This window comes from Crassostrea angulata, chromosome 3 (assembly GCF_025612915.1).
Source record: "Crassostrea angulata isolate pt1a10 chromosome 3, ASM2561291v2, whole genome shotgun sequence".
Classification (NCBI taxonomy): domain Eukaryota; kingdom Metazoa; phylum Mollusca; class Bivalvia; order Ostreida; family Ostreidae; genus Magallana; species Magallana angulata.
This window is the reverse complement of record NC_069113.1, coordinates 22,297,126-22,306,227: the sequence shown is the minus strand read 5'-3', so window position 1 is coordinate 22,306,227 and position 9,102 is coordinate 22,297,126. Positions and strand designations below refer to the sequence as shown.

At 32.5% G+C, this 9,102-nt stretch overlaps 1 long non-coding RNA gene across 1 annotated transcript; it reads right to left on the bottom strand.

Moving 5' to 3' along the window:
- Nucleotides 1-5,325: 5,325 nt before the first annotated feature.
- LOC128176109 (uncharacterized) lies at nt 5,326-7,154 on the bottom strand. The gene is made up of 3 exons (XR_008242747.1): nt 7,030-7,154; nt 6,544-6,669; nt 5,326-5,505 (listed from the first exon to the last, which is right to left on the bottom strand). It is a non-coding gene; the product is annotated as an uncharacterized LOC128176109 (long non-coding RNA).
- Nucleotides 7,155-9,102: the final 1,948 nt, after the last annotated feature.

Sequence of the window (9,102 nt, the reverse complement as noted above, 5' to 3'; positions counted from 1 at the left end):
GCACCTGAAAATGAAATACATGTACTTGCAAAAGTTCACACACTATATTAAAAACCATTATCTTTGATTTTATTCAGAGCTCCCAGAGATTAGATTACTTATCATGACCATCCAGCATACTTATTGATTTTTGTTTAAGTCACTTGTTTATTCTTGAAGCTAAATTAGAATTTGATACATGAATTTTGAAAGCATGTTTTTTTCTCATATATATCATTTACATCATTTTATTTTGAAATAATGTTCATTGTATATATGAACTTATATGTTTAAGTTTATTGTATTTTTGTATTTCAAAACAGTCAGAAATTCCTTTAAACATTTACCTTTACTAGCTCTAGTTACCTGTGTAGAATAGGAATGCAACCTGCTTAATCAGAGAGATACCTACATCTCATTCTAAGTTACTAGTATATTGCTGATTTCAGTTAACTCCATATTAATTGATATTTAATTTTCTCCAGCATTGAGATATTTAATATGTGACCACCATTATATTATTCTCTAATGAGAATCGACTATATATTAAACACGTATAGGCAGGTAAGTATCAAAAGAGGGGGTCAATGGACAGCCCGTAAAGGGAGGTAAACCTACCTCTTTTTAACATTACAATTTTTCCTATAAGAGAGGAAAAAAGGTGGATCACTATAATTTCTCATGACTGGTCTTTAAAATCAAAATTATTGATTGCAGAAAGATCTTAATCATTCCATCTTGGAATAATACCATCAAGTTTAGGTGATCTGATTCCTGCAGGTACTCCAATTAAATGTTACCTATTGAAAATTCTTTAAAAATAATATTTGATATTCAAAGTCAAAGTCTGTTGACCATCATATAATTAATTACTTTCAGTTGCAATCTTTCCGGTTTTCGCTTTCGTTATGTATAGGAAAGATTTACTACCGAGAGAACTTTTAAAAAAGTGTATATTTCATATCTTTCAAATCATTACTTTGATGTATTAAACTTCTCTCTAAACAAATGTTTGAATTAAGGTATTCAATATATAACCACCATATTTCGTACCTAATAAATGAATGGTCCAATATTTTTAATCATGGTAGCATTTTGAAGATGTTATCAAATAAAAATGCTCCACCAAAGGACTTTACAAAATTTTGATTATTGGCTTTATAATAATTTCACATTGAATTTTGCATTGAAGTCTATGGGCAGTGCATGAATTATATGATATTGTAAAATATGATTTGAATTTCAAACAAATCTCTTGGTTGGAAATATGCATAAACACCCTCCTCATTAAAATATGAAATAAATGAATTTTTTACCGCAGAAATTTTGAGAAATGAACATTTTTCTACTTTTCATCAAGGGCAAAACGTCTTCAAAAACTTTTAATGTGCAAAATGACCATGCATCTCCTTTCATCTTATGAGTCTTGTGAATTTGGTTAATTTCAATTTTTAATTCCTTAACTGTTTAAAAAGCATCTATGTTTACATGTAATGTTATTGTCAAGAACTTTTGCATTTCTGTCACAAAATTGTTGCAATATTGCATTATTTGATACTGTGTACATAAAAATGTCTTTAAGTCATATAAAATTTAGATAGTTCATTGTTAGTAAATAATGCTTCTTACTTTTTATTATATTATCTACATGTACTTATTGTCTGATAAATTTTCACCAAATCTCTTGAATTTTGTAAATAAATAAAAGTAAAATCTTATTCACATTTTCTGTTTTTATTATAACTATCTTAGCTAATGTTACACCCCCCCCCCCAAAAAAAAAGGAGAGAAATGTTAAAGCATAATATTACACTTGAGAGTTGACAGTACAAGTGCTATATTCTGCAGAAATACTGAGATTGACCTCTTTATGACTAAATTGATAATGAGGTAGGTATTTTAAAAGCACTGGTTGGAAAGAAAGCCATTGTGCTTAGATCAAGCCCAATTAAAGAAAATGAATAAAAAGGGGAAGTCCATACTCTAACATCTACATGCATAATTCTAGCAAGTCAATATCTTCCACTCAGGTGACCAATATGGCCCCTGGGCCTTTTTTTAAAAAAATGTAACTTACGACGTCATGTGACGCCAGAGTCTAGACGAATGTCACGTGCAGTTTGACAATCCTGATCTTAATTTTAAAAAACAAGATAAATATCTGCGCTCGCCATAACGGTCGCACTGTCAACATATTAAAGATTTTCAAGCAAATATTTCTGCTATATTTTCTTAAACTTGGTAAGACAAAGACGAAAACTCACCGAGTCGACCTCTAATATGTGGCGGCCAACGGGAAATAACTCTATCTATTATCATAATAAATTCAGTACTAAATAGGTACATGTACCAACGATAACTTAAATCCACAAGTACCTGACGTTACCTATTTTTCTTTTAATAAAAAATATATACTAGGTATGGGTATATTTTATTATTAAAAGAAAAATAAGTAATGTCAGCTGCCTGACTGTGGTTAAATAATAGTGTATTTTCCATGCTGTATTCTTTTATATAAGTATTTTGATATAAAGTTAAATATATTGTTCATGAGAAATATATTAATTGTACTTGTATTTAAAAGCTAATTTTTAATGTAAATCCTGCTGTATTCTATAAATTCTAATTGCCATTTCCCGATTACAATCTTCGGCCTATGCATTTTCTCTCTTTTGAGATTGGTAGAAATTGCATGATGAAATTTTTTTTAGAATTATTTCATTGGTTGAAATGCTGTAAGAAAAAGGTAACGAAATAAGCCGAGGCTTGTCGAAAGATCAACCTTTTACAGTACATAGAAATACTTACAAATTGTCAATTAAAAGCATCGGTAGGAAGTATAGATTTCAGTTTGTACAAAACCTGGACCTCCCCTGCACTCACTTCAATACTGAACTCATTTCGGCTTCTACCTAGCAAGTTGCTCAGGTGAGCGATGTGGCCCCTGGGCCTCTTGTTTTGTTTACATGAATTTATTACATTCATCTTAAGATAATTAAACTTGGTATTTCGTATTCAGCATTTAAAATACAAACAAACTAAATCATGACCTTGACCTTAGCAGTGCTCCAAGTCACAATTGCTATCAGGTCGCTAAATGGCGACCAACAATTTTTTAGGTCGCCATTTCAAAATTTATGGTCGCCATCAAAAAATTAATTCACTCGCCATAATAACTGATAATAATTTTATAAACAAGTTAAATATGAAACAAATAATAAAGACTCCTGTATATACAGTAACTTATATCCTTTATTACACTTTAATAAATTGACAATTTAAAATATGCAGCCAGCAGGATTGGAGGCCTACTCTTGTGGAAGTTGGATGGCATTTGGGCATCTTGCATATATAACAGTACGTTTCTGAGAAAACCAGCGTTCAACAACGGCATTAGTTTTAAATTCCTGAATAGGAGGACATTCACTGCTAATTCTAATCGTGTCAATTTTTTTCATTTTATGTCAGGCTTACTTTTTGTTTCGTCTTCTTCCTTTGTGTCTGATTCGTCCTTATTTTCTGTACTTGCATCATCTTGTGTGTCTTTATTTTCTGTATTTTCATCGTCTTGTTTACTCTTTTTAGTAAACCCAAACGACAGAAGCCCTGGCTTTCGTTTTTCCGCCATCGTGGCCATGTGATTGACAATGTTAATCTACATTCCAGCGACGCTTGATTCAAGTAAACATTTATTCAAACATTACATTGACCGAGAGTTAATTTTTTGTTAATTTCGATCCCGATTACGATGAATTTCGATCCCGATCACGACAAATTTCGATCCCGAGACGATCGCATGTCCAAATTTTCTTGGTCGCGAAAATGCGAGTTACTATGAAATTTTTGTCGCAAAATTGAATTTTTAGTCGCAAATGCGACCGTTTTAGTCGCAACTTGGAGCACTGTTTAGCTCTTTGTACAAACATAGCATTGTGCACAAAGCTCTATATCTTGCATATAACTCGAAACGTGACTCTTATATAGGTCAGTTAATTACAGAAATTGTAAACAAAACCAGGAAAACTGCATTAAAACAAAGAAAGAACAAAATTTGTATTTCATCGTTAATATATCTATATATTTCTAGCAGCGAAAATAATCCCCGTTTAGACTGAAAATGCTGGGCATCTTAACAAATCTCGTTGCATTATTCAACCATTACATAGAAATCGTACCGAATTACAAATAAAATAAATAAGACAAATTAGTTATCCCCTCGCGCAACTTGTCTCGAAGGGGATATAGAATCGCTGCTGTGCGTGTGTGTGTTCAGCTTGGAAGCAAGTTTAAAAGAAAACCTTTGCACGGATATTTATCAAACTTCGTACACTTATTTGGCATGGTTAAAGGACTTTTTAATATATTGATAAAATAACACAGTTTTAAACAAATTTTATGTAGGACTTGACAATAACTACCTCCGCTTCTCAACCTGATATTTCTTGGATTTAGTTCTAGTGCAGGTAAAGAAAAAGTAGTTTTTGAGGGTTCAATGTTGTCTCCTCATTTACATTTACATAACTACATATTCTTAAATAATGCATCCCACGCAATAACTCAAGAGGATGCTCCGCTTAGCGGTGCCCTTGTTGTATATTATATGTCGTTAGTGCATCAGATTTTGCTCACTTTGCAAAGGTAAACAATCAGCTGTCTGGTTTATCGAAGTCTATGTTTGATTTGATACGTAAATATTCCAAAATACAGGCGATAGTTCCCCTCAAGTTAAAAGGCATAGTTAACGAAAATGAAACTAAAATCAAAACGTCACAAGTGAACATATCAACTCATTGAAATATTAACCTCAATTTACTTCAGAAAATCGGTACAAATATATTTTGCAAGTTTCCAATATTCCCTTCGCATGTAAACTGTTGCACAACAAGCAAAATCATCTTTGTCCGTTTGATTCGTTTTCGTGCGTCAAACATGGCTGTTTCAAACAAAAACCTGGTTTTCGATATACCGAACCCGAAGTTAATTATAAACTGATCGACCTCCATTAATATTCTTTCTTTATTATTATTTTCGTAAATTTGAAACAAAATTGGCCCATTATATTTGCAATTTCTATTTTCCTTTCCATGAGTATTATTAAATCTAAATGACGTTCAATTTTACTCAGTAGCTCATGAGAAGATTTTTAAAAATAGCCTCCCCCCTTTTTTTCTACAGTTTCGAGATTTTCTCCGCTTTGATTAAAGACCGGACTTTCATTTCTGCAATTTATATTCATTTTACCATAAGAATGCTTTGTGCTGAATTTGGTTGAAATTGGCCTGGTGGTTTTAGAGAAAATGTAAAGATTACAGACGGACGGACGGACAGATGAGCTAAATACAATACTTGTATAACTTTGGTGTCTCATTTATTTTTTAGAACACATTACACCACAACCTTTGAAACATTTTCTTCCTTTCTCTACGGTTACGATTCCGAATGAAGAACACAACTCATCTCCGAAATCATTACAGGTTTCGACGTCGGTTTTTGTCGGGTTATCGCATCGAGTTTCATCTACGTTATCTAAATAAAAAAGCATAAATTCAATATCTTTTATAATGAAAACACTAAAAGTGAATAAAACATTATTTACATTCACAGCCAACTCCACCTTGAAACCACAATATTTTGGTTATATTGATTAAAAAGCTGATATTTTAAAAAGGCAAATTTATAATGTACTTTGTTCAAGTACAATATGCGCATTAATCAAAAATTGAGGAGATTCTTGACATAGCGTAAGTTTTTGGCTGCATATGGAGGATAAAGGTCGTTCTATAAGTTAAGGTATTTTAAAAATTACTTATGTAAGCTGCTCGCAGCTTCGATCTCCCAAACCCTCCCATGATCCTCACAGCGGCATATCAACGTAACCAAATGTGGTAGTGTTATGGATCCATATACAAATGTTATTGTTAAATCGAAAGAAAGATGGAACGAAAATGAGCTTACAAGCGTGTGGACTGCACACACAGGTTAACGTATTGCATATGTAATTATTTATGCATTTTCCTTTCATAATTATGGTGGGTTTTTTTGCATTTTTTAATATTGTGAAGCACAACCAATTGTTACACAGTTTACATGTAACTGGCAGATTTGATTAGAGTATCTATTTGGGCTCGCAATCGATAGAGTAAGTAGAGATGTGTAATAATGGGATTCAAAAGCGAAATTTAACAAAACGCACAGAAAATGAGAAAATTGAACATTTGTCCCTAAAATGGGTGTAATAACTGATAGAAATTGCTTATTAAGCTCGTCCGACACGGAATTGTTTGATAAAAGGGGCGGCTCAAGTGGACAGCGTGTCTTGTCATTTGAACATATGAAAACTTAAACACGAATCTGTATACGAAACCTGTAACTAAAACTTATCTAAAATCTGAATATATATTATGTTATATTCACTGAACTAATTTAAAGTTAGGCTAGTTTGTAATGTTAACCGTTAAACCGTGTAAAATATTCAAATAAAAAGATCAATTTAGGTATTGCCATTTGGTTTTTTTTTCGAAAGATACAGTTATGATGAAAGTCAAAACAGCTTTCCCTTCTTACTTGAACATACTATAGTGCACCCTGTGAAACAGGTGCCGCTGTTAATCTCAACAGGCACTGGGGAACATCTTGAATCCTCACTTATGCAGGTTTTTGCCATGGCTTCTGTCACTGACGGGCATGTAGCTAAAATTAAGATAGATATACAGTAAAACTCGTTTAGTACGAACACGAATATTGCGAATTTACGGATATAGCGAAGTCATCTTGGATCCCCAGCTATGTAAATTTCATGAATTTTTTATACGGTTATAACGAATTACGGATATAACGAAGTAATTTCTTAGGTCCCAGTGACTTCGTTATAACCGAGTTTTGCTGTATATTTATATAAATTATATATTTAATATAGAGTTGTTTTAACTTCCAGTTTAAACCCCAAAAAATCATTTTAAAAAAACTATGTCAAAGAGACTGTATTTATATCAAACATTTATCTGGCGGTTACCTTAATGATTGCGATGTGATGATGAAAAATATACTTACCGCATGCCACGTCCTTCAATGCTATAAAGCAAAGAACAAAACAAAGCTTGAAGATCATCATGGAATCCCGAATAATGAACTGGTTAGTACTAGAGTGCTTTTATAACCCTTGTTTGACATTAAATATTGGAAAGATTGAATGTCAGTTACTTGCAATTCAGATAATAAATTGGAAAATGTTTCGAAAACATAATTTTCACATACTTTTTGCAGATGAAGATCTGCTGAGCACAGATCATTCATGAAATTAAGTGTTATATATATTAATATTGAGTGATTAACTTGCATTACAGTATTTTTGTCCTTGTTATTGGTAATGGTGTGATCATACTTGACAATATACAGTTAGACTTGTCCAATCTGACGTAGGGAGGTTCTGAAAAAATTGGTCGGATTTAGCAACATCCGTTTGGAGGGCATTTTTGCAAATTAATTTTAATTTTAAATACAGTAGGACTTGATCGCTATTGCAAAATTTTCAATTCTCTTGAAATGTACGAGACCTCCTCGTTAGTGATTACGGAACATTCTCATATGGAAAACATTAATTGCATAACGGTATACGTAGAATGGAAATACTTTTTCAATCAAATTAATTGTAAATATGAACAAACAATTCAGCTTTATTCATTATCTTTTCTAGATATGTACTAATTACTTTTGTTAAAATTCAAAAGCTTAATAAAATAATTAAAATATTTGAAATAATATACAGCCAATCCACACCCATTATATGGATATAATATATATATAATATATATAATATTTGCCCCACTTTGAGTTAAAACTCTTGCCGGGGGACATGAAAATTTACAGTTACAGTATAGGGCCTCCTGGTCTACATAATGATAAATTAAGTTTTTCTTAAGATGTGTAGGGGTAGAAAAAAAGATCTGAAAATAAATAACATCTATTCAATACTGCCAAGTGACAGTTTATATTTACCGTGTAGTTTTCCAAATGCAGTTAAAATTTTTAATGAATGACAAACAGCAACTAAGGTACTGTGAGCAAGCTCACAATTGATACTCCCATTAAGAAAAAATTGAAACGCATTTATTTTTGCTATTATAGACAATATTGGATGAATCTATTTCACCGTCCATTTTCTATAAATAACTGCTATATTTTTTTAAACTGTTAATTCCATTTTATTTTAAGTTAACTGTTAATGCATGAGAACATTTGCATCCGTATGTTTACAAAAATGAGTCGAATCCAACGAAAATCCACATGTCAAGCAGCCATTTAATTTAAACATTTTGAATTATTGGTATACTGAGCCCGATTTTTTGCGAATTTTTTTTTACACATTTTTGTTTCCAAAAAAAAAATACATCGGGGCAGGCCATTTTCAGAGAGAGAGAGAGGGATGAGAATTAAAAAAAATTATGTGGCCTGAGACCAGCAAGCTTTGTGTCAAATATTCGATTCTAATTATTTCCATTTATACAAGACATGGCACAGACAGGAATTACGCATTTTCTAAACAATGACCTTGAACTTCCTCAATTGACCTTGTGTCAAGGTCATGACATACCCTGAGGTTATAAGCAATCTTTATGTGAATTAAGAATTTCCAATATTTGTCCATAAGAAAGATATGGACCGGACATGAAATTTGCACTTTTCTGCACTTGACCTTGTCCAAATGAACTTGAGTCAAGGTCATCACACACCCTTTGGTCATAAGAAATATTTGTGTGAAGTAAGAACATCCAATGCTCCTCCATAAGTAAAATATGGACCGGACACGAATTTTGCACATTTTTTTGCTAGGGACCTTGACCGAATGACCTTGGTCATGACACACCCTTAGGTCATAAGCAATCTTTGTGTGAAGTAAGAACTTCTAATGTTTCTCCATAAGAAAGATATGGACCGGACACGAATTTGCACAGACAGGCGGACGGACGGACAATGTGATTCATATATACCCCCTCCCCCCCCCTAATCTTCGTTTGCCGGGGATATAATAACCCCAAATAAAACTACCTGTTCATATTTACACCTCCCGTCATAACTTCTGCCCCATGGCCAAGGAACCACAAATCCCATCATTTAACAACATCA